General features: G+C 32.3%; 1 protein-coding gene across 4 annotated transcripts in view; it reads right to left on the reverse strand.

Moving 5' to 3' along the window:
• Ephrin (ephrin) overlaps positions 1–27,430 on the reverse strand; it is a 416,945-nt gene that overhangs the window by 83,687 nt on the left and 305,828 nt on the right. The window contains exon 1 of one of the 4 annotated variants that reach the window (XM_081996240.1): positions 27,266–27,422. The exons of the other annotated variants lie outside the window; for them this stretch is intronic. The gene's annotated coding sequence lies outside the window, so the exon portion shown is untranslated. Of the gene's footprint in view, positions 1–27,265; positions 27,423–27,430 lie in introns of those variants that run through there. 4 annotated transcript variants of the gene reach the window in all.

Below are 27,430 nucleotides of genomic sequence, written 5' to 3' on the forward strand. Positions count from 1 at the left end.
AATTCGTTTATAGAGAGTAATTAATTATAGCCATTATGATAATGGTAGTTAACTTTATTAAGTGCATGACTGAAGATTGGCAAGTATTGCAATAGAATAATATGCTCGTTTTAGCAAATTGGATTTCTATGTTTTATTTTATTATGAAATTTGATTTACCAAAATTGTTTTGGGGTCAACATCACGATTGATATGGAAGTTTGTTGTTTATGGGTATTTTTATCACTAAATTGTTACTTGATTAAGTTTACAGAAGTCCAAAACGCATTTCAAAAGCTACCAATTTATAGTGTTATTAAAGAGTTTTTTAATTAAACACTTATCGATTAGTAAAAGTCAATGTCCGAAGACCATAAAAAATGAAGTTTGACCCGGTTTTTGTTTAAGTTTCGATATTTTGGATGCCATAGCAGTTTCAAACCGATTTGTACTGAAAAAAGTGGTAAATTCCTTGTACAAGTTCAACAACAATTCCTTGAGAATTCAGTAGAATTAGTGCTAGATTACATATTTTACTCATATAAGCATAATACATGATATACAAAAGTTTTGCAAGAATTACGTGAAATCCGGAACTAGTTCTGTCCAGTTTTGAAAAAACGACACAATTGCTTTGTATGACAAGTCAATTTTAGTGAAACATGTATGATGCACTTGTTATCTTGTATGATTTGTTCATATTTAAGCTAGTAAATTTGTTAACCTGACCAAATAAGTTGATAGTTTAGTTGTATTATGGAACATACTTTACTTTTAGACTCTTTAGAGCCTCTTCTAGAAGAAACTCTGAAAGATAAGAGAAAAACTTTCCGTTTGATAACTGAAGCCTAAGAAAACTTTGAAATTTTACAGAGTGACTCAAATGTTTTACTTCCCAAAATACGAAAAAAAATTCATGAGAGAGTGTTAAAAAAGTGCTTTTTCACAATCGAAAATATCACCCTGTAAATTTTGAAAAACGTTTAAAATGGTTAATGATGCAATTCTGAACTGGGCCTTAGTTTTACAGTATTTTATTAAACTTCGTCCCATTATTAGTCAATTATTCAACGCTCAGCAACGATTTAAACATTTTAATTTACAAGAAGTTTAATAGTTATTTAACGTAGTTTGAATAAACTTAGTATGACAAATCCTAAAACTATACAGGAATAACGCAACAATATAATGGAAATCAAAGTCACTTTAATTAAAACAACATCAGTAGAAACATTATTTTAGTAACTTTAATTTTCAATGAGTTACTCCGCATAAATGCCGATGATACAACTTTCTTTTTACTTCTTCATGCTTGGGGCTTTTCGACAGTTAAAATTGAGAATTTCTCAACGAAACCTCGTTAATGTAACCGATAAACTCGAAGAAAGCTCCGCTGTCGAGTTGAAAATATGGAGCATTTCATTGCAACAAACTTTTAAGTGTAATCCAATTTGCTTACATCCAAAAGTTAACAAGTCTGAAGGAAGAAATGTTTACCAATGCGTCAACTTGGCTTACGTTTCGCTCGAATCTCGCACAAAACGCCTCGTCTCGTCTAATTAAACAATCGTCGCAATGCACGTCGGCTTAAGTGTGTAGTTTGTTCTCAGAACTGATTCTTGATAATATAGTGATACAAAGAAAAGGCATTTTTTTTTTCGAGTCGCATTTCCGTTCTTAGTCGAGTACAAATTGCCCTACAACGAAGCTAGTTGCGCTATGTATGGTGGTAGCATGTGTAATATTTCCACTTTGTTACTTTTTAATTGCGTTAATTATTTGCTAAATTATCCGGTAATTTCACTTGAATATTATAGCAAGAGGTTATTAAATGTTTGATAAGAATGTTCCATGTAGTGACTTACCAAGACAAAAGAATTACAAATAACAGGTGCATTTGTATAAAAAGTTTACCAGCATGGTGTCATTTAATTCAAAAAGTAAGGCAGAAAAACGACTTCTATTAACTAATGCATATGGAACAAACTTTGTAATGCAGCTGTCCAACCGAATTAACCTAAACTCTGTCGGTTTTTTGTCTCCAGGCCGCACAGTGGTTGCCTTTCATTTTATAGCTGGACAAAGATGTTTTCAGACAATTTTGTGATTGTATGAGTCCATAAAATATGGAAAAGTTTTCTCGTAAAGATGTAATTTAAGGACACATTTAAAATCCTGTATTAGTAAAGTTCAATAAAAATCTGTACCGAGTGGCTAAATTATAAGTCAATTACCGGTACAGTAAATGTTTTACTTTACCAGGACAATTTGACCGGTAAATTACAAATACTGTATTTCTGGCAGTTCAAGTTTCGACAGCGCTTTTCTCCCTGACTCTACCAAATTTTGTAGTGTTTTTTTAGGATATTGGATAGAAAATTTACTAAGAAACCCAAAAATGTGCTTATAACTGTAATTTTTTCATTCCAAGTGAGTTTTATAGGCAATTTTGTCCCTGGCAGTCCTTTCAAACTGTGGTTTTGGCAGTTTAAACTTTGATACCGCTTTTCTCCTTCACTGTACCAAATGTTGTAGTGTTTTTTAGGTTATTGGAAAGAAAATTTAATAAGAAACCCAAAAATGTGCTTAAAACTGTTATTTTTTCATTCCAAGTGAGTTTTATAGGCAATTTTGTCCCTGACTGTCCTTTCAAACTGTGTTTGTGGCAGTTCAAACTTTCCTCCTGACTGTACCAAATTTTGTAGTATTTTTTTAGGTTATTGGATAGAAAATTTGATAAGAAACCCAAAAATGTGCTTAGAACTGTAATTTTTTCACTCCAAGTGAGTTTTATAGGCAATTTTGTCCCTGACTGTCCTTTCAAACTGTGTTTATGGCAGTTGAAACTTTCCTCCTTACTGTACCAAATTTTGTAGTGTTTTTTTAGGTTATTGGATAGAAAATTTGATAAGAAACCCAAAAATGTGCTTAAAACTGTAATTTTTTCACTCCAAGTGAGTTTTATAGGCAATTTTGTCCCTGACTGTTCTTTCAAACTGTGTTTGTGGCAGTTCAAACTTTCCTCCTGACTGTACCAAATTTTGTAGTGTTTTTTTAGGTTATGGGATAGAAAATTTAATGAGAATCTCAAAAATGTGGTTAAAACTGTAATTTTTTCACTCTAAGTAGGTTTGACGAGCAATTTTGTCCCTGAGTATCAAACTCTGCTAAAAAATTGCAAAAATCATTGTTTAAAACAGTTTTCTTGCAGTATTCGATACAAAGCGTGTTTCTAAGTCTAGCTAAATTATCCTCCAAAAACCACGTGATATCTGTCTCTAATGTCAAAATTTGCAAGAATTACAGTTTAACACAGTTTTCAAAACAAGACGTGTTTCCGAGATTTATTACAGTTATTTTGACAATTGTCACTAAATTACAAATTGTTTAAATAATAATGTCTTCGAATTCTCAAAAACATATTATTTGTCATAATTTAAACATGAGATAATAAAGAAAAATGACAAAAACCTGAACATACTATTTTTTAGAAAAGGCTACTTTTTCATAAAAAAGTATAGTAAGTAAATTTCCGCCCATCACTACTAAATTACAATTAGAGCCGGCTGTAAAATGAACTAAAACTAATAGGAGAAACAGAAATCTTACGAAACTTCATTTGAAATACTTTGCTGCATCTAATATTGCTAGGGTTATATGAAATCAGTGGCAATATCGGATCTGTTTTCGACAGCTCTATAATAATCTGTGGTATTTTTTTGAATATTTCCCTCATGTGTTAAATGTCCCATATGAGCAGTGCATTTTCACCAGAATGACAGCGAATATTTCCCTCATGTGTTAAATGTCCCATATGAGCAGTGCATTTTCACCAGAATGACAGCGATAATTGCATTCTAAAGTGATAATTGCATTTCGATAATTGCACTGTACGTATCTATAACGACTGCATTGTTGTAGAGCCTATTGCTAGTACACTAATTGTTGTCTTTGCGCAGTTTTTTGACTTTTTATAACCAAAAAATGTCAAACGCGATGTCAACAAAAATTAATAAACGGTTTGGAAGTTGCTCATTGAGCTCCATTGAGCAATCTATAGTTGCAGCAAAATCAAAACATTTTTTTTATTCGGGAAATATTCCCCAAAATTACATTCGTGCCTTAAAAATGACCTGATAATTCTGCGTTCAAACTTGTTATCTTTGCAAACTGCATTCGGTCATTTTCATATTTTTTTCTAAAAAAGCCCTCCACCTTCGGTGTCGGGCTCTTTCGCCAAAGAAATATGAAAACAAACTCATGCAGTTAAGAGATAACAAGTTTTCATGCAAAATTATCGGTAATTTTTATGCACTCGTGCAATTACCCCCGATAAACAACTCATTCTGTTAGAATTAGCTACACTCTAAAATCCAAATGTTGTCGTTTTTGAAGAAATTGGCTATGAAACACATTATGTAAAGTATGATGATAATGATCTTTGATCAAAATCCAGTATTACGAATACCTGCCAACCAAAAGCACCAGGATATCAATAAAAGCTAGAGTTTTTGGTGAATTTGATTCCAGAAAATTCAACAACCGTATTATGTTCTTCAATTTGCACCAATTTATTCTTAGTATGTTTTCTTCTCTTGATCCAGCAAATCGTTCATCAAAATATAATCTTTTTGCTAGTGAGTCAGCTCTACAAATATATCAAAAATACATGGATGAACTCTATTTACGCACGTCATCGGAATGTTTAAGGAAGTTGATAGGAAAAACGATCAACTATCCTAGGCAACGAGCACTCTATATCTCTCTCCTTATCTTCCGGTGTCTGGTGAATTGACGAGCTGAATGCATGGAACAAGATAAATTGAAACCCGAACAACGATTACCGGACGAAACATCAGGAATTCATTCTTCCCCTGATCGCTGGCAGTTATTATTAGTTTTGACTTTTGACTTCTTACAAATAAGATTGCGTGCGTGTTCACCATGCAACCGACGAGTCCCGTTAGACTTAGCGCGATTATTATGTGATAGACGGGCGCGTAGGCACTCGTTTGCTAATGCCCATTCTTTTGCGCTTTTAGGTGCTAAAACGCGGAAGTGGCCACTCATGTTCTGTTTGCCGTTCTTCTAATTCGTGTAATTATCAATTTGATAACGCTCTTTAATACGCGATCGATCTAACTGTGCTGTCTGTATGGTTGATTGCACTAACAAGTGTCCAAGTCTTCGTGAGAGTCTAGGAATTGCTATACACTCAAGCTGTGTAGATGTTTCATTTACATGAGATGGTTTTAAATTAAGGAATTTTCAGGGTTTTGACATATTAACTAACTATACAAATCATAAACCTTCTACTCAGTTGATTCTGTTTAAAAGTTTCCTAAGTTCATAATTTGATATTCAGGAAGAAAGGAGAGAAGGAAGAAGCAACACAGACATAACTGACCATTTTGTATATTTCCTTGCTTTGAGGACGAGCATTGTGTTGGGTATAATATCCCACCTAAACCAATTAAAAAAAAAAGAGTAATTATTATTAGTACCAGATCATGGTCAATCCAAACTACCACTGATTTCTACGAGAATAATTAACTTATTCAGTAAGTAAATGGCTGACATGACTGATATTCAAATAAGTATAGTCTCAGCTAAACCAGTAAAACTGCCAAAATGGCGTTAAATTTTGTCATTTGTACGTGATTTCTGTAACTGAATAGTTTTTTACAGAACTACTCTCTAAGTATGATTTCTAGTTTTATAGCTCTATGAAAAGAATTCCGATTTTGATTCTGACACGTCAGTAGGTCTCTCACAGGAAAAAATAAATATTTAGACAATCCGTTATTATTTCTTGTCAAATACTAACTCTTTGTATCTTGCTCACTTTTCACACTTTAAAACAAAAAATGGTATTAGAGTTCATAATAGCTTCGAATAAGTTAGTGTCCTAATGGGTTTTGCTATAAGAACTAAAAGTACTACTAAGCAAAAATAACCCATCAAACTCTTAAATGTTTGATTTTTCCAATTCAAGTAGTTATTTCACATTCAGGCTTTATTAAAAAGAAAAGTTTCACCCAGTAGTGCATCATCAGACGATTTAAACATGATGGTGGCTTTGCATACGGACTACACCTCTGTGTGAGAGAGAATATAACAATCCATATTTTATGTCATTACGGTCGATTTTTGGCAGCTATCATTTGTTAAACTTATGGCAAATACCATTGTTTGAGCGATCTGTTTTAAGCAAGTTTGGTTTGTAATGAAATTTTTTTCCAATTTAAGTTGATACAACTTCTTCTTTCACATGAAGCAATACCTGGTTAGCCACCAAACCGTTCAATAAAACATTATTAGGATCTAATATTAATAGAAAATTAGAATTCTGTTCTAGATCGTTTTAAAATATTCCGAAAAAGTCCTTGAAAACTGCTACGCTGTTCTAGAAAGTTTTAGTAGAGCATTCTACAACTAGCTAGAATATTTTAAAACTGAACTGGTTTTGAAAACTGTTCTAGACAGTTCTGGAATGTCCAAAAAGGTCTTAAAAGGTGAAAAAGCACTTTTAACCTTTTTACAATGTTGCCTAAGTTCTAACATATCTTTCAAAACATCTCACAAAACTATTCACATATTCTAAGACTACAAAATTTCTAAAAACATCCAGAAACCTTTAAAAGTGTTTCGTAAACTTTAAAAATGTTTGAAAAAGTGTTTAATAAGCAATAAAACTATTCCCTGCCAAAATTCTAAAAATATTTCAATACTTGTTGCTATGTTGCCAAATACCCATAGTTGTTTGGAAAGTTCTTATGTGTTGTAAGCCATAAAACTGTTGGACAACCTTATGCTCAAAAATGTTGCAAAAACCGTAGAAACGATGCCAAAGTATTAAAAATATGGTGAAACCTGCTACAGTGTAGAAAAAATCCCAAAAATGTTTAAATAGTTCCTGCAACCTTAGCAAATATTAAATACTGTCAAAAAAGTTCTAAAAATATTACAAAACTTGTTACAATCTTGCCAATTGGTCAAATTTGGTTCGTAAGCTTTAAAAATATTCCGGAAGCTATTATAGTGTTGCCACACCATTTTCAAAAATTAAACAGTCAAACTTCTAAAATTGAAGCGTTTGTTCCAAAAGTGTTTCAGAAATGTTTCAAAGGCGCTTACAATAGTGTTAAATTTCCTAAATTGTTCTTGCAATGTTGCCAAAGTTTTAAAAACACGTAAAAGAGATTTTTGGAAGAAAAACTTTATTAAGCAGATTTCCTATTTTATTTCAACTTAATTATACAAGATGTTTCCACTCAACTTCCGGGTTGTATAATAGTCATTATTGAGATTTTATTTTTGAGTTACAATGCACTGCAAACTGTTTTCAGATCAATGTTTTTGCAAAACGTCAATCATAACCAATTGATTGTGAGTGAATAGGGTAGCAGCAAACAATTGCTATTTATTTACAACTCATAACCAGAAATACAATAGAAATTTCAGAATCGAACATTCATTAAGTCACTGTAATTACACACTTGGTTATGAAATTTAACCACCTGGATAGTAGCTTATTGTTTTCAGTGCAATATCTAAGACGTAAACAAACAATTTCGATTCACTTGTGCGTGAAATACCGTCTAAACTCGCTGTGTACAAGTTGTTAGACAACCGAAAACAATTGTCCGTTGTTTTGGACTTTTTTTTAATATTGTTCGTTAATAACCAAATCGCGAACAACGCCCCCGTATACTATTACAAAGTTTCTGGTATCTAGGTCTCGCGCATAACACCCATTTTTTTTTTAATACTCTGTGACTGTGTAACATTTCTATAAAGCAGCCGAGCTGGCAAAACAGTAAATTTCGCTGTTAATGGCACGAAGTAATGAAAACTAGACATTCGGTTCGAGTTGACCTACTTCGTAACTCAATTTCCTAAAGGACTGACGACTCCGCTTTAGAATCACTCCGGGCCTTTTCTGTATTCTCTCCTTTTTTCCGTCTTTTCTCCACGACCTTCCTCGATGTTTAAAGAAGTGCCGGAATTGTTACATGTTCGGAAATTGGCTGTTAAGCAGATAAGTAAGGGCCGCACTTTGTTGGAGGTTCCACCGAGGAAAACACGGGTGGTTTTCCTTTTAATTAAGTTTTTTTCAGGTCCAGGTCTGGAGGCAACCAGGATTGATAATGGAACGGATTTCTTGCTGTGTTTACATCTTGTTAAGGAGTTCCTCAGGGAGTTTAATTAAAATTCGGTTTATCAGTGGGTTGAGAACAGGCACAAACAATCAAATTGGCGCACATTGATCAATTTAGCTGGAGAAAGTGCAATTTAGTAATATTCTCGTTGTACTCAAAAGTATCTTATGTTACCCAAATATTAAAAATGTATTATATGTTTCAGTGTGCGGTTTCAGATGTGTTCTGCTACATTTTACAACAAAAAAATGTAATAGAAAGTAAACCAAACTGTAATTTCAAATTCTTGTTAACTACGTCAGTCTACGTAGTAGATTTTGATAAATGTGATAGTATCACTACAATTCATTCAAATTGGGCCCATGAATTGAACTATTTTCGACATGCTTTCACTCGAGTTGTAGCACTCTGTATAATATTTCTAAATGACAATGTCAAGCGTTCTTGAAACTTCCTCAATAAAGTAGAATACATTTGTGGTAGCTTTGCATTCATCTCTTAGTAAACAAAGTCATCAAATTGAATACAAATGAAATAAAATTTGACGTTTCTATGAAAAATAATATAGAAATCAGAAATAAGTTTGCTGGTGTATACAGAGAGATAGTAAATACAAAAATATAAGAAAAACTTCCTATAAACATAGCCTCTAAAATAGCCCCTTCTTTGAGATATTTAAAAAAATATATTTCTGTTTGTAAATATAACGAACCGTCTAACAAAACACTTTTGGTATATTTTTAAAAAAACAACCAACAATAATTTAAAGTTAAAGTTATCATTCATATCTCGGAAACTAATGACGATAGATTTTTTTCTAATTACGTCATCGTGTTCTACGTAAAAAAGTGCCCTAATGTCTAGTTTCGAAACTCTCTTTGACTTTGTTATAGGGCTGTACGCAATTGTTTAAAATACAGCCTCTGTTTTTCCAATTTCCCGGAAAACGGAGAAAAATAATTAAATTTGGAAACCGGGAATAAGTTCCACATAAAATTCTCTAAAACTTTCCTCATTTAACGGACTCCCAATACATGTAGAACCAATTTGGGACATTTCATTTTAGGAAATTTACTAATAATATTTATTTAGCATAAGGCTATAAGAAAAACCGAGAGAAAAACAGTGCGTGTCCTAAACTAATCGTAAAACTAAGCTACTAAAAGTTTAAAATAACAGGTCAGATATACTAAAACAAGATAAATTTTGTAATAAATAAATAATAAAGATAAAAAAACATTTTCAAGACAATACAAACTTCCGGATCATTTTTTTAAAAAGTTTAATTTTTCTAATAACGCAGAATTTGTTATTTTTAAAGTATTTTCTTAATCCTCAATTACTCTTCAACCTTCAGTCCTCAAGCTCCTATACAATATAAAACCATCTTAGTTTCATATCCATGTCTGTTTATTGAAGACAAAATCGTTTTCGGGTAAATAAAACGCTAAAGTGCAATTTAACCGCGTTAAGACAGTCGTTAGGCTTCCTCCAGAGCCCTCCTATACCTGAATCCATTGTAAAACTCAAGAGTATCGATCAGTGATGCACCTTTTCGACACAATCCCACAAACTATTAACTTCTCGTTTTCAAATGGCCAATTCATAGACTTTGTCGCATCACAATGGAATTCAGAAAATACCTTCTTTACCGCACTCTTCGACCCAACAATAAGACCCAGGCCGTGTAATTCTCGAGGGTCTCCTGAAGGGTCTTTCATTGTACGCAATCGTTCACCCATTATCTTGACTCATTATGCTCCAGGTGGTGTATCGGTGCCGGTAAAATGATATTTTAAAATGTTTTTATATTTTTGGTGAACAGGGGCAGCGTACCGTTTCGTAGAAGCCATAACGGAATGTGGATTCTGTCTAGGAATTATCTCCCCAACTATTATACTATAATTAATCCGAAGGTTTTAATAACCGCGTGTCAGTCTGAAACTAGTAGGTAAGGCACCCATAATTGTAACGATTTATGTTTGGTAAAACTTTCTCATTATTAATTAAAACCCGTGACCCCTCGTAAATTATACTTTCGAGCAACAACGGGCGAGTATTTGTACGTACATACCGGTAAAAAAAAAATGGGAAATGGAAAGACGTGATTAAGCTCCAGGGGGTTCGTTTTTATCGCGTCGGAAATTCAAGGATGTGCCATTCAAATCCGACAAAGAACGTGAACAGGCAAAATCTCTATCGGGCTCGAATCTATTCTTTGTTTGCGCCTTCCATAACCGCTTCTAGATAACTTTTGAACCTTTTCTCTACTGTCCCGTCCTATGAATCACGCGGAACGGAAATGTAAGGAAATAGGAGAATTTTTGAAATTTCTCAAATTACCCAAGGAAATGTCAGCTGTATCTAGGAAAAGATAGAAAATTTACAGGGAGGTGTTCGATCAAGTGTTAATGTTTTGTGTAACAGCTTTTGTAGATTTTGATCCCTATGCGGATATGCAGCTGCAGTAAATCTTGACAGGTTAGTTGTAGGTACTAAAAACTTACTTTAAAAATGGTTAAAATTATCTAAATTATGTGAACCTGCTCGTAAATTCCTAGTGAACCACTAATCTGTTATCTTCGGAAAACCCTTTAGCGTACAGAGTGTCACACTTGTGGCGCCAGTAAAATTTTGAAGAACCTTTCTCATTTTTAAGATATAAAACAAAAAAGAAAAATATCACTTTTGAGGTACGTACCCCTGAGGTATCTCAGATATCTTTACACTTTTTGAAAAGGTTAAAACGGATTCTTATAGATGTTTTTCTGTAGAATTCATTGGCGTAGTAAAATTTTTCTAGCCTCGTAACTTTTTTAATTATGATACAAACTTTTTTTTTTTAATTAACACACTTTCTTCATTTTTATTTCGTTTATTGTGGGCTTTTAAAAAACATATGTTTGGATATGTTTTCAAACAAGATAGGAATTTACATCAAAAAAAATTCAGGAGAAATTATTAAAAATGTGACAAAACCATAATCCTATATTTTTAGTTCGGGGTATTTATTACTCGTTTTTGAAATAGTTGTTTTGTTAAGGACCACTTCAGAATTCTAAAGATAATTTCCATATAAACTGTGGAATCCTAAATCCTCCTAAATGTTTGTGGAATATTCCAGAAATATCTAAAATTAGTACACTTTCTGGTATATCGAATAAGCTTTAATTAAATTTGGAAACCAGGTTTAATGAGACTTTTGGAACATTTACAGCACATTCCAGGACTATGTTTAATACTGCTGATGCTTCTCGCACATTCCTGGCATGTTCCAGGGACATTTGAAATATTTTGACATTTAGACTACCTGTCAAATAGTTAACTGGGTCTTAGAACAGAATTGTAATATGGAGGTGTGTGAACATCAATAAACAAACAAAAACTACTGATCAATTACGTTATTTCTATGGAATAATTATCCTAATAATAAATTTAGCCGGAGGAGAAAGTACCGGATATTAAAGTATTCAATTTTTATTTGGTTTACTAAACAAAACTACAAGGCTACATTTATTATTTAAAATTGAGGGAAAGTTATCAGTAGAACTACCATTCCACGAATCTTAAAAAACGAAAACGGTTATAAAAATTCTGCTGAAGCCATATTTAATATTACGAAAAGGAAGCAAACTGTCGCAAATAGCCCCTGTATCTTCAAAAATAAGCAAAATATAAAAATGTCGAAAATGGGACACCCAATAACAATAAGGTAATTCAATATGCTCGTTTACTTACAAATCCCAAAAATAAAAATTCTAGAATAGTAAAAGAAAAATTGCGGTATATTTTCAGATTTCTAGACTAAAACTATCACTAAAGGGCAATGTCAAACTGCTCTAAAAATGTGGTATATACTGTTGTAAAATTATATTCAGTGCCGGATTTCGGGGGTGGTGATAGTAACACCAATATATTATAAATGATCAGGAAACGGGTATACGAAAATGCAACAGGATGTAGACACATTAAAATACTTAGTACAAGAAGAAAAATAAGAAATATCACATATATTTTTAAGATGCAAATGGTCACAACAATGGAATTTGGAGAAAAAAATGGTCACATTTTTCGAACTGACATTTTTAAAGTTACGTGACTCTTTTTACATTTTGAATGGTCACGTGATGATTTTCAATCATAAAATTTATTTTTAAAGTTCTGGTGTTTTTTAACGTCAGAACGGAATCTTAAAGGTCATGTGACTGTAAATGGTAAAATATTATTTGAAGAGTCATGCGACCGTTTTTCAGTTTAAACTGATATTTTTTTTAAAATCACGTAACCTTTTTTTACAATAAAAATGGCTCGAAAAATGGTCACGTGGCGATTTTCCATAATCAAATTTTTTAAAAGGTTTAGTGACTTTTTAAGGTTAAAATATCACTCTTAACGTCACATGCCAGTTTTTACGTTTAGACTGACATTTTTAAAGTCGCGTGACTTTTTTTAAGGTGCTAATGTTTACGTGACTCTTTTAATATTAAAAATGGATTTTATGTTGTATTACTCTACTGATTATATTATTTCATATTTTCTTTTATTTATTTTTTAAATGAAGGGAATTATTTTTAAATTGGGAGTTTCCTTGGAATGTCAAAACACAAAGAGAAATATTTCTGAAAATATTATTTATTTTAATTACTCAGTTATCAGCAGATGAAATGAATAAAAAAGTGGATTTTACGTTCAGTTTTTGTTTACTTACTTTCCGGTAAGAAAAAAAGCAATCCGGGTAATGGTTTAATACACAATGTTGATCCTTGAACAACTTGATGAATGTTGATGTTTAATGGACGGAAAATCGACCATTCAAGATTAGTTGCTATTAATTAATATTAAAAATCTTGTCAGATGTCAAAAATAACAGAAAATCTGTAGCTATTCATAGCAAATTATAGCAACTGAACTAATCTAAGCAAATTTCTTTATAGATTGGTTGAAAATAGTGAGGTTTTGTTTTTTGTTCATCAATCCCAATCCTCTGACCGGTTTCGCCGTATTACGGCTCATCAGAGAGGCTATAGGGCTTGATAACCAAAGAACAAAACCTTCGTTCCAGTATAGTCAACTGGATGCCAGAAATGATAGTTGTGTGCAACATCTGGTGACATCTGTACTCAACTCTATGAGTTAGAAAGTACAGATGGCGTTCCAAAATCTAGGAACAGCACCATTAATGCCGCATCATTCGGTAAACACCGATCTGATTGGTTGAAAATGGTGAGGTTTTGTTTTTTGTTCATCAATCCCAATCCCAGAAACTGAGAACAATTTTCTTGTTCTTAATTAAATGCCACCATGTAGTTTGAAGTGCAGAGGTAGTTCATTATATTTTTGTTGCCCCAAAAACCTTGACGTGTCTCATAAATCAAAAAAACAAAACCTCACCATTTTCAACCAATCAGATCGGTGTTTACCGAATGATGCGGCATTAATGGTGCTGTTCCTAGATTTTGGAACGCCATCTGTACTTTCTAATTCATAGAGTTGAGTACAGATGTCACCAGATGTTGCACACAACTATCATTTCTGGCATCCAGTTGACTATACTGGAACAAAGGTTTTGTTCTTTGGTTATCAAGCCCTATAGCCTCTCTGATGAGCCGTAATACGGCGAAACCGGTCAGAGGATTGGGATTGATGAACAAAAAACAAAACCTCACCATTTTCAACCAATCAGATCGGTGTTTACCGAATGATGCGGCATTAATGGTGCTGTTCCTAGATTTTGGAACGCCATCTGTACTTTCTAACTCATAGAGTTGAGTACAGATGTCACCAGATGTTGCACACAACTAAAATTTCTTTATGTTGTTGTTTTTCAATCTGTCAATTAATTCCCGATTTACAAACTTTGTATCTCTGCATAAAAAACATTATACAACAGGTGAATCCTGACAATCATTCTTTATAGTTTAATTATTGAAATAGACCACCCTGTCTACTCTTTTATAAATCTTTTGTCAGCTGGTAATGTTAGTACAACAACTGTCAATTTAATGACGATATACAACGGTGTCCATGTGACATCTGAATATCGTTTACGGTATTTTTATTCAAAACTGGCACTAGGATAATAGCGTTTATTAAATTCTCAAACATTCTCACGCGGACAGAAACATCAACAACTATTACCAAACACCCATAACATTATATCATGCCCATCGCGGTACCCATTTTCGTCTAATAAATACCGGTAGGAAGTCGTAGGTGTTCCACCGAAAATTTTTAAACTACTCCAACTAATCTTGATTGTTCAGTATCGTTAACGAGCTCCGTTTTGTCTTTGTGCGTCTGAGAACAATTTAAACAATAAGGAGAACCTATCAAGACAATTTAATTTGCGTAGTAAGTCTTAATTCCATTCGACAAGCATCGTTCTTAAACTCCCTTAATAGCTCGACGGTTAAAAAAAAAAACAATGTACGAACAAGCGAGTTTTTCATTCTGGATTGATCAATGTTCAGTTTTGCCACCGTTATTGACCAGCTACTTTAAAAGGGAATATATTAATTTTAATAATCCACTTAAATCGGGTGGCCGTGTGAGAAAAGGCGCCGCCGTATCTCGATATCGGCGAGTTGGGCTTAATAACTCTCTCCATTGAAAAAATCTGCTAAAAAGTGTATAGCTACAGCTCGGAGGTGTGTTTATACATTATTTATCAGTGTTCTAAGATAGCCGCCAGCAGTCGCATTTAAATAAACGATTCGTTGGAAATTCCTTTTTTAAAACAATTAAATTTTACATGTATTCGTGTAAAACTGAAATATTTGTGAAACTAAACCTGTTGGACAATGTTATTTTATTTGCATTGACAAGTGATTCAATAAATTAGTTTGACGTTAACATTTACTAAAAAAATAAATTTGTAATAACGTTTGCTTAATTAATATCTTAATTAAGTTAGAATTCAAAATTTTGCAGGTTCTCCTTTGTAAGTACAAAAATTACACTTTTTTATTAAACACATAAATATATGAAGACTTACTTGTATACCTAGTTAGTTTTATAAAAACATTTTCTAAAAAAAATTTTTTTGGCTCTTTTAATATAAATATCAAAAAAGCATTTTGCAAATATAGTTTGAATAGCAAACTAGAGTTATTTTTTATGTAAACTTTACTCCTGAAACCTGAAAGTTTGGTATAAAAGACTTAATTATTCTGATCACTGTATGGTTTTAAATATTGTTGGAGACACTGCACAACAGGCACAATAATGATTCCTCTTAAAATATATAAAAAAAAGATTTTTCATGACTCTCTCAGCAAATTTGCTTTCTTCCAATTAACAATTTCCTTTTTGGTTCAAATATGTTTTTCCACTTTTACAGGGAAATTTGCTCCATTTACAGTTTAGAGAACATTTAAGTATGTAAATACGACTGGCTGAACGGATGTAAAATCTCCGCTGATTTTAGTCGTCAGGTGCATATAAAATAACCAATTAAAACTAACCCTAACCGTGAAAAACTAATTAATTTCGGACATTTCGGCTTGCCATTATGACATTCTTCAATGAAAATAACGTTGTTATAATTTCAATTAAGTAATAACTGGATCATTATGGATTGTCAATGTCGATCTCTTTGAGTGTTGACAATTAAATAAGTTAGTCACTTAATCACAACATCAAGCATTGGCCTTAATTTGACAGATCGAAAATGTGATTATTTTGACTCAGTGTGACTTCTTGAGCAAATTGTATTTAACAAAATCTTCGTTAATTACCAGTTTTGAATATTTTTGAAGAAAAAAACCGGTACAACACTGCTTTCTCTTATAATCATATAACATTTTAATTTTTTTTTTGAGTAAATTTGATATGCCGACACTTGACCCTGAAGTCAAATCGATAAGTCTGATTGTATGACTGCTGAATGGAAATAATTGTTTTTTTCAATGTTTTAAGTTTACTTAGTACCATTAAATGTTAATTAATTCAGAAATAGGCAACAGTTTTGTTTACCAAGGAGAAATAACTTTCTATTATCAATAATAAAACTACTGCCAAGTATTCAGCTTACAATTTATTCAGTCCAGAAAAACAATTGTACAAATTCCAATATAATTTACCAAAATCAATAAGTTTAAAAAACATGTCATATTTTACAGGGTGGTCCAGTTTTAAATGTCAATAATTCACCATTCCATAGCCCATTAAAAAATAAGTTGACATGCATTATGTCATTTTCCTGAAAAATGCTTCCTAAGAAAAAATAGTCCTTCAAATTTCAATTTAAAAAATCGGTTTTTTGTCATAAATAAATAAATTTGGATCAAGCACTTATGAAATTAATACTTATTATGAATAACGTTTGCCAAAATTCTCCAGTAGCGTAGATACAGGAAGATAGTTTTCATGTTTTTTCCTGATTCTCTGCCGGTTATTTTTCAAAAATTTCAGTTTTTTTTACTTTACTTGTCCAATTTGACAATATCAGTACCTCTTATGATTTGAAGCTTCGTTTACGAGATAATTGAGTTATTACGTTCAAAGACCCTAAATCAACCCAACTTAACTTAAAAATTGTATTGAAAACAGTGAAAATTTCGGAAAATTTACTTAAGAAGCTTAAAAAATGTCTTTGTACCCAATTTTCATAGTTTTCAGACAAATTGAAAGGCTTTATTTTTGAAAATTGACAGAAACCCAGTAAATTTACTTTGAAACGGTGAAAATTGACTTGAGAGGCTTAAAAATTGTCTTTTGACCAGTTTTCACAAATTGAAAGATTTTAGCCTTGGCAATTGACTTGGAAACTGTGAAAATTGTCTTAAAAGGCTTAAAAACTAGTCAGTCGTTATAGTTTTCAGATAAGTTGAAAAACTTTAGTAGTAAAAATTAGGTTGTAGTCCTGAAAAACTACTTTATCTACAATTTTTACTACAAATTCACATATTTCAGTCTTGAAAATTGACTTGGACACCAAAAAGTAACTCTAAACCAATGAAAAGTGACATCAAAAGCTTAAAATTTCCATTTGAAATAAGTTTTCATACTCTGAAAATATATTTCAATATTTTAATCTTGAAAATAGCTAGGAAAATACTCTTAAATACAGGATATTGACATTACATTCATAAAAATTTACTTGAAGACTAACTTTTCAGGTTTGTTTACTTTGCTTTTCATTTTCTTAGAGACTTTGCTTTAAGACTGAGAAATCGAATTTTAAACAATTTTTTCTAGTAAAAGTTATGTTTCAGAGTCTTCATTGATGAAAGTAAACAATTTTGGCATTAAATGCTACGTTATTAGTCTTAAACACTAATTTTTAGAATTAAATTAGTCCAAAAATTCGGACTGTTACCAGTATTTTAATTATTGACTACTTTCAGTGAGAAAAGTTAACTCGTAAACCTCACAGATGACCAGATTTGAATCCTTTTGAACCATTTTAAAGTAAAAAATACAATAACCCAAGTAGACATTTTTGTCAATTTTGAATAATATCCGGTGAGCGTAGAAAATAAAGACTATCCCCCTATATCGATGCATTTAAACAATTTTGAAGGTCTGTGTCTTCCTTAGGAAGGGTTTTTCAGGAAAATGACATAATGCTTGTCAACTTATTTTTTGATGGGCTATCCACTGGTGAATTATTGACATTTAAAACTGGACCACCCTCTAGAGTGTTTTTCATTATAAACGTGTTTTGAGCAAAAAGTATAAAAAATAACTCCAACGTCTTGACGTGCACTATTCAACATTTAATTTAACTAAAACTAAAAAAAACTACTAGTTTTTGACTAAAACATCCCCAACAAGTTGTATGTCCCATAAAAGTTGTCACACTTTTATGGGACATCCTATATACCTAGTCAAAACAAGAAAGTAGGAAAGGCCGTTTTCAATGGAACACAATTTTTGTACTTCAAAAAACCCAAAATTCACATCTTACATACAAATATGTAAGGTTGTAAAGTTATATCTAAATATTGTATCGTATCTGTACCTTCTTTCTACATTTGGAACTTAGATTAATGAACAGAGTGAGAGTTCCTTATACCGTGTGTCCCAAATTGCTTCTACATGTATTGGGATCTCAAAAACGGTAAGAGCTACAGAGTCGGTTAAATGGGGAAAGTTTTAGAGAATTTTATGTGAAACTTATTCCCGGTTTCCAAATTAAATTATCTTTCTCCGTTTTCCGGAAAATTGGGAAAACGTCAGAGGCTGCATTTTAAACACTCTTTATAAAGCCAAAGAGAGTTTTGAAACTAAGACATTATTAAGGTACTTTTTTACGTAGTTACGTAGAACACGATGACGTAATTAGAAAAAATCTATCGTCATTAGTTTCCGAGATATGGATAATAACTTTGTCAGTCAGTTTTCATAATCTGTTAAGCTCGTATCTATAGAGTAATTTATAAAGTAAAATAAACCTTTTAAAAAAAATTAATGTCTTCCAAAAATCTGTTTGGCTTGTTTAAAGCCATTGAGATACGAAATATGACAAGTTTCGAAAAAATAAGTTTCGCCGTTTTCAATTGGCACCATTTTGTTGCCTTATATGGAAAAGTACAAATTTTAAACAATATTTTAGGAATAATATTTTAGTGAACGAAAATGTTATGACATATTACTCTCAAACCCTTAAGCAAATTGTTAAATATTCAAAACACTTAATCCCTAAAATCACGAAATACTTACTTACAGGAATTGATGGGAAACTATGGATTTTAATATTTTTGGGTTTATTCAATTCTCTGATTCAAGAATTTAAAATTATTGTCATAATCGTACACAAATCCATCCGAAAATATTGAGACAATAACCATTTTCCGACAAAAAAGTAGTTGCAATAAGACAGCGACCACAAAACTTAAAATGTTATTAAATTTAAAATATGCTTACTCATAGTCTGTTTAATTTGGCCAGCAGTTTATAAAAAAAATTTTACAATAATTAATTCAACATCAATAATTATTTTAAATTATCCCAGGTGGTTTTCACAAAGTTGAAAATTGACAGTTATCTCCGAAGAGTTTTCAAAAGCAACTATTTCTATTGAAATGATATACACACATGTAATGGTAAAGAGTTTTTGATAAACCTTCATAGCCTAATATTCAAATAATGAATCACGTCTAGTAAAACTGGTTTAAGGTACGTTCTTACCTTATTAATAATTAATTACCCGCCATTCGGAAAACCGTGTCTTTTTTTTGGGGGCCGTTGAAGTACCGCTAGTAATTCTTCGCCGCTATAGACGACTCGACCATCCATCTTAATTAAACTTTCATAGAATTCGGTGGGTGTATACAATCTACATGCAATACGAACAACGTATACGTCTCCTTTCAACATCTTAATCCCAGACCAGTGGAAACTTCTTATTTATTTTATGTTGGCTATAAATCGGCGATATTATTCCGGAGCAGCGCTTTTATTTGTTTTAATTGCAAATTTAATGCCCGTTAAATCTCGCGTCTGGTTTTTATTGAACGATTCTTTTTGACTATCAATACAGGCTCGAACGCGGTAGTGTCATGTTTTCAGTTCACTAAAACCCGCAGAGGTGTTAATACGGCGCAGTTTGTAATTATCTTAAAAAACCTTCTAATAAGAGAGATAGCTCAGGTTTTACCTGTATCTGAAATCGGAGCCTGAAAATAAATAAAACTCGGCAAACCATTAACGGAAAGCTATTACCATTAATTTATAAGCTCCTAGGTGGCTATTTAAACGTCCATCACGCTGATACGACGTATATCATTTACGAACGATCAATTGTCGTTCAATGCTGAATGTAATAATAACATTGCATTTTCCACGACACGAAACTATTAATCGGATTAGGAATATGTTAAAGTAGGTGAGACCCGCAAAGGCCACACCTTGTCAGATTGAATAGAGTTATTCACTGCAATCACAATATAGTTTTTCTGTATTTCTATAGATTTAATTTAATAACGATTTTTCTCTATCTGGCAGAATATTTTTTACGTGACTTATCTTAAATTATTTATCTTAACGCTAGTAAATTTAACATCAGTCATCAAGAAATAAACCAACTAAGCACCTTTAAGAAGAAACACAGTTTTGCAAGCAAAAAATGTGATTCCATCAAGAAAGAAATCATATTTACAATTTTTAATTTGTGTGCTAGTTAAGATGGAAGATGGGTAAAATAAATTAGACTTATTTGATAAAATGTTGAAACAAAATACGGAGAATAATAATTAGCATCTACATAGTAAAAGACTAAATCCGGTAGAGTTAAGTCTGGAGGACTTACCGGCCAATTCCAGCAACAACAAACCTTATACCCTCGTTGAAGATATGTACTAATTAATTTTATATTTCTTGTATGAAATTTTTTGTAAAATTTCATTCAGAAGAACACTCTGATAAAGTCACTTTATGTATTTGGTTGTGATTGAAGTCAGTTGATGTATTTTTGCTTGTGAATACAACAAAAAATGGTTTGCTCATCATTTTTACCGGGCCATGAATGCTCTGTTTTGGTAGGATATCAACAATTTCATTCAAAAAGCTGAAGCTTTGGATTTCAAATCCATGCTGGAATGACATAAAACTTTTCAATGCTTTATTTCACCTGCTAGATTCAGATTAGCGTCCACTAGCTTTACTCCTAAATACAGACGTAATTGCAAACTTGTCAGGCATTCATGCTATTATTTTGAATAAGTATTGATTTTTTTTTCTTTTTCCTCAGACGGTTTCTGTTGGAAAAACGTGTGATTCACGAGATGATACCAATTGCAACAAAGAAAAATCCTTATTTGTAAGAGAAAAATGCAAAACAAGAAATCTGATGGGTGGTGCAACCAGTCACAACTTTTCTATAGGTAGTTTATCTTATATTGAATAATATCTTTTGTCGTGGATTTTTCGTAACTATACCGATATGTCATTTTAAAATTTGTTCAGTAGGAAGCACATTGTTTCAAGATCGAATATCTCTAAAACGATTATACCTAAGTATAGGACATTGTACACAAAATGATTCAGAAATAACAAACAGAATCCAAAAATGCAAAAATTAATTTTTTTTTTTCTAAAATTTAAAATAAGCAAGTTGAAATCTATTTCTGGTTAATCAGAAGATTAAAATCTTTCTATCCTTAATCTAAAACCTATCAGTATATCTTTATGAGTAAATTGAAGATAATGTTAATAAAGGAAGAACTTGTGTCACTAGAAACACTTTCTTTAGATCACAATGATAGAAACACTAAAAATCATTGAATATCTGAAACTTGTTTGATTGCTTGTACAGGGTGCTGCATTTTCGATGGTTTTAAGATTTTCGATGGAGAGAGAAAACGGTAATAGATAGAAAAAAAGTAGCATACGTGTTCTGAGCTCTTTTTCTGAGCTGAGATGACTGGCAAAAAGTGTGCGGCGCAAACTTCTTTTGTTTCAAAGATACGGGGGGTTTTCGAAAATTAGTAATTTTTGAACCTCTTCAGTATTTCAGTTGCTCTTAAAGTTATCAAAAAAGGAAGAACGGTTCCCGGTAGAAGTTTTTATGTAGAATCCAATGGCGTAGTCAGGTTGTTTCTATTCCGTTTAGTTTCTGATATATGACAGTGAGTTACATTTTTTAAAATGAAACATCCTATATATATTTTTACGTCATTTAATTCTGTTGATTTTTACCTTTTCAACGGTGTATTACAACATATAAGTTTGTAGAGGTTAATCCTGTTATTTTAAAAAAAGACCTTTGCTAAGTTTAAAAAATGCCAATATCTAAAATACCAAACAAAATCGGAAATCATATAAACTCACATCAGAAAATTAAATATTTTAAATAAATCTTATTAAAAATCTAAGTTACAAACAGTTCTACCGTCACTTTAATAATAAAAGTGGCTATTTCTATTTTCTACTATTTTTAAGGTAGAAGTTGAAAAAACTGTTTATAAACGACATGTAACATGTTAATATGAATGAACACTGCCAAATTTTGTTTCGACTGTGGGTATTTTTATTCATATTATTTAGCACTTTTTTGTTAAGGAAACGCTTTTTTTCTAATTACCAAGATTAACGTTTACAAACTTATATGTTTTAATATACCGGTGAAAAAGTAAAAATCAACAGAATTTAATGAACTAAAAATATATAGGGTGTTCCATTTAAAAAAATATAACTTAGTGTCAGAAACTAAACGTAATAGAAAAAAAACTGACTACGCCATTGGATTCTACGTCAAAACTTCTACTGGAAACCGTTTTTCCTTTTTTGATAACTTTAATAGCAAATGAAATACAGAGGAGGTTCCAAAATGACCAATTTTCAAAAGTCCCCCGTATCTTTGAAACAAAAGAAGTTTGCGCAGCCCACTCTTCGCCAGTCATCTCAGCTCAGAAAAAGAGATCAGAACACGTATGCTACTTTTTTTCTATCTATTACCGTTTTCTCTGTACCCCGTAAAACCATCGAAAATGCAGCACCCTGTACATATAAGCTGAATCACGCTAACTCACACTATCACATATCTAATAGTTTTTCACAAATTGTATAGTGTGCTGTGGAACACCACAGAACAACAAGAAATAACACAAAACACGTAAAAACAAAGTTATTCACCTCACAAAAAAGGAAAAAGAAAACAAGGAACTGTCATTAATAATGTTCAAAAAGACCTGGATGTAGAAATTCGAAATATTACCCAGATTAACATCTTAAATGTAATTTTGTCAGTCAAGTTTTGGTTCCTTCGTTAGATAGAGTTAAAAAACATCAAATTTGTAATTCTGGTACCCTAAGTATTAGAAAAACCCCACTAAAGTGCTATGCTTAATGATAATGCTAATTTTGGCAAACATTTCTGGGTTGGATCATAAATTCACATTATTTCCTACTGAAAAATAACCTAAATTTAAGAGATTTAAAACATGAATGCTATTTTCTAATACAGATTATTTACTGGCATACCATTAGTTTTGATTACTGCTTTACAGCCATTGTGTGTTACTAATTTATCAATTTTTCTTGTCTGTGTCAATGCTTTTTCAGTCTGCTATATCAAAGAAACAACGCCTGCCCTGATATACACTTGTGCGCACTTGTGTCTATAACATGATCCTGAACATGATGTGATAAGGAGAAAATTTAATTTATATCGTATTCACTACTCAGAAAAACTAATAATAACTTATTCACCTTCACTAAGCGGTTCGTACAACTACTTTTCTGTAAGGTGATGGACAATGTTCTTCTAAAGCAGTTTTTTCCTGCGTGATGTGTAGGTACCGACGTCCATCAATTTTGATGAGATCCGCAATTTCGTAGGTCTAACGTGATTGTGTTTCAAGTTCATCCACCCGTGCTCTTGTGCTTCGCATAAACATGTAGAATAGCAATTCCTTCGGCATTTTCTTATCATCTAGCCGATCGCAAAATAAGATAGACACGGTAAAGTACGATACATTTTGCGCCGGAATAACACAACACACAGAGAACCATCGACATACCGAGAAACGTCGACTCTCGGCCAGTTTACCTACGGTGTTGTGTACGTTTCGAAAATGAGAGAAAAAAATCAGAACCATCATCTCTACTCCGGTATAAAATATTAGAGAGCGCCTTCGTGAAACTCGTTTGAAACATACCATCGACAACAACAAAAGAAGAAAGAAGAGGCCCTGAACGGGGCCCGGCGTTCCGCGGTTCTTGACCATCGTCGTTTTGGTTCTTTTCGTTGTCGAGAAGGAACAGAACCAGGTGCAAAAGAATAATAAAATAGCCTAAATGCGCTTTTATTTACGTTCGGATAGGCCGATCTGGCCGTGGTCGTATTGTTGCCCCCTGGTATATCGAGGTCGAGACTCGAGACGATTGTGGGTATGGCTCTCTGTATTTTTTCCACTTCTTTGCCAACTCACTTTTATTCTGTCCTTGAATTTTTCTTTTATTACTTTTAATGCTGAACCAATACATTTAAATTATGGGTTTTACTACGGAAACTCCGCCTTTAATCATTACATTTAACTTGATTGGTAGTAGAGTGGCTGTGTGACGACAGCACCAATCACATTGTAACTAGACAAAACAGTAGAATACTATGTTACCAGTTTTTTACTAAAAATTGTCATACTAGAATCTAGCGCAACCAGGAAAAAAAACATTATGTGAAAGAAAACTATGTGGTGGTTTATGTATTATGTAATGGCTATAAAGACCTCCAAAAAATGCCAGAAGAGCGAGTCCTACAAACACACAACAGGGGTCGGATCAAGGGGGTGGATTTGATATCGATTTTTTAATTTGGATTCGTTTCAAAGCCCGCACGTTGCCAAATATTTTGTTTAGTTTTGTTTCGGGGTTTAGCCGTAGCTTTCATGAAGATTGATCTCTGAGGTGAACCGATGTTATTGCTGGCAGTGGCGCAGCCCAGTCTGTAAAACCGCCTTTAAAGTTTTTGATTGCTTTCAATCTAAATTTAACTCGAGAAAACATTCAATGAGCTGGGAATTTCCTCTCCGGGCTGTCAACGTGGTTAAAATGCGTTTCGTCGGGATTTTCAGTGTAAATTTGTAGTCAGTAGTTAATTCCGTTTTAACTAATGAGTCAATCGACCTCTAGATTTTTTTAACCCTTTACATTGCCTACAAAAATAACAACAGTTGCAAAACACTTTCTCTTGCATTTATAAGCAAAAATATAAATGAAGGTTCTCCTGAATAAAATAGTATATTCTTCAACTAGTGTCTAATAATTAGTTAGCAAAAATAAAGAAAAAAACGAAATTGCGCATTTAATTGTGGTGTACCTAAAGTGTAACTCAACGTGAGAGAATAAAAATAAAATAAACAGTAAAAAGCGGGCATTATGAATGTTATTACCTATTTTGTTTCTAAGGTATTATGAGTCAATAATAAATAGGTAAAACCTCGGGTAAAACTTGCTAATTCTTTATAAACATTTTTCTATAAAGTAAATTTTAAAAAGAGGAAATAATTATGACGTTTTGTAGGTAATAATGATGTGGGCAGGCGATTATGTTGAAAGAAAAACTTGTTTTATTTTTGTTCTGAGGTAATATAGCAATTGTGACGGTGAAGCTAAAACAAGAAATTTTTAAATACATCCTGGAGCTACGGATAGAAGCCAATTTCTGACGAAATGACAGGTTTATTCCGTAAAAAGATTAATTTTGTTGTCGAAAAACAAATTACTCTCCCAAGACAAATTTATAAAATCATATAAATTATTAATACGGGGTAGCTTGTTACCCGTTTGAAAAATGTGATTGACTTCAGCTTCAATTCAGAACACTTTTTTTAAGATTAAAATTGTTGTAATTTTTTTTTTTAGTTTGTTATTATTGTGCCCTAAGAAAAACATTATTCTCATATTTTTTGTAACTTTCTGTTCACATAATTATTTTTTTTTTAAATAACACTAGTAAGAAAGTTTACCACAGAAACCACTTAACCTAACCTAACCTCTCAATATAGGCATTGTTGGTTTAGAGTACAATGGAATAAAAGAACTACTCATTAAATTATGAAAAAAACCACAAGATGCGTAACGCTCATCAAAGAATGTATGTTTCATATAGTCATAAAACATGTGTATTTTCATTTTTCAACGTCATTTTTATGTTCAAATAATACACAAGTACAAAATCACGTCTTGAAAATCTTTGAAACTACATACTTGAAAAAATAGTGCAGATATGTGGGATTTCTAGAATTATTCGAAAACCTGCCCAAAGCAAATTTTAATCTTGTACCTTAGCATTTTTGGATTGGTGTTCAAAATCACGGAAAGACGAGAGAAAATTTTTCGGTAAATAATTTTTACCCAGAAATCACTAATTTTCCAATATATTTCTATATTTACTAGATTTAAAACTCGATTTAAAAAATCCTCGAGAAAAATTGATCACCAAATAAAAAAATCTGTAATTTCAGAAAATGGAATTTTTTTGGACTGTGTGGAGATTGTTCGGATTTTGCTTCAAAAATATTCTATGAGTTGTTTAGAGTAAATTTTACCCAAATTAATTTATGGAATAAATTGAATTTCAATCGTTATTGCATTGAGTTATTTAAAAGTTTTTAGATACTCTAAAAGAAAAATAACAAACAAGTTTTTACAGCTCAAGTTCTTAGTTTTAATAAACGGCTTAGCTTAAAGTTTGAGCTACTTGAAAAAAGCTATAATTTCTCATCAATACTTTATTAGAAACATTTGACAAAACTTACTTAAGTATTTGGATGGATGTTAATGCGGGAATAAGAAAATAATGTAGTTTTTATGCAAAAACAAAAAATATACACGCATGGGAAAATAGGCGGCTTGATAAAGACTACTTGGACTAACTTTAGTATATGTGGATGAGATTACAACGAAACTATTAATTTTCGAACAGTGCTGCCAAATCTATGACTACTGTCACAAAAAAATTATGGAAATATCGTCTTTTAATACGATTGTACTATCAGCAGACTAAAACATGCAGCTTTTCAGAATTATCCCCAAGCATCACATTAACGTATTATTAGGTATCTTACAACAAAACAGAAAACCTAGGAGAATTATGCCACAAAGCCTCAGGATATAAAAGTTTGTTAGGTGTGCAGAAAATAACAACAAAAGAAAATGCATTCGTAATAAAGGTTTTAAGATGCAATTAATTCAGGAATTAATGTTTTCAGGAGCATTACTGAAATGATTCCAATTAACTTGGAAGTTTCTGTTTGAGTTGTAATTATGTAGTCTTTTGGCATCTATGTTTCTTGTACCTTTTCAAAGAAAATTGAGTCAACACCTTTAACTTGGAACAGTAATTATTGTCTTTTCACATTAGGTTAACCAGCATTACAATCTCTCCACTTTCTGATGAAAAAACTTAATAGGTGTTAACTAGAACCGGGGAGGTAAATATCTCGAATTTTCCAATACAATTACTGTTTTTCTACGGTAAAGACAAGGTAAATTGATGGAATGGTCGGGGTAAAAAAAGGCGACGTACATAATTCCAATATTAAACCTCACATCATCGGAGCGATGGGAATCGTTCTGTGATCCCCCCGAACTAATCGAAATAGCATTCCGCGGCGTTCGAAAAAAATGAAAATAATCATCGTCTGTTTACAAGAACACAAAACTTGTTTAAAACGTACCTAAGAGAACACAAAAGAAGTTCGAGATCCTCGACGGCCACATTCGCTTCTCTCTCTTGGCCGCTGATTCGGGAACGTTAGTATCGGTTAGTAAGGACACTAAATGCGGTTTTAAGCCGTTTTTTGTTAGGTGTTGTTAGTTGGGGGGGTGTAAACTACAATCCT

Source organism: Ips typographus, linkage group LG2 (assembly GCF_016097725.1).
Source record: "Ips typographus isolate SLU linkage group LG2, UJ_Ityp_2.0, whole genome shotgun sequence".
NCBI lineage: Eukaryota > Metazoa > Arthropoda > Insecta > Coleoptera > Curculionidae > Ips > Ips typographus.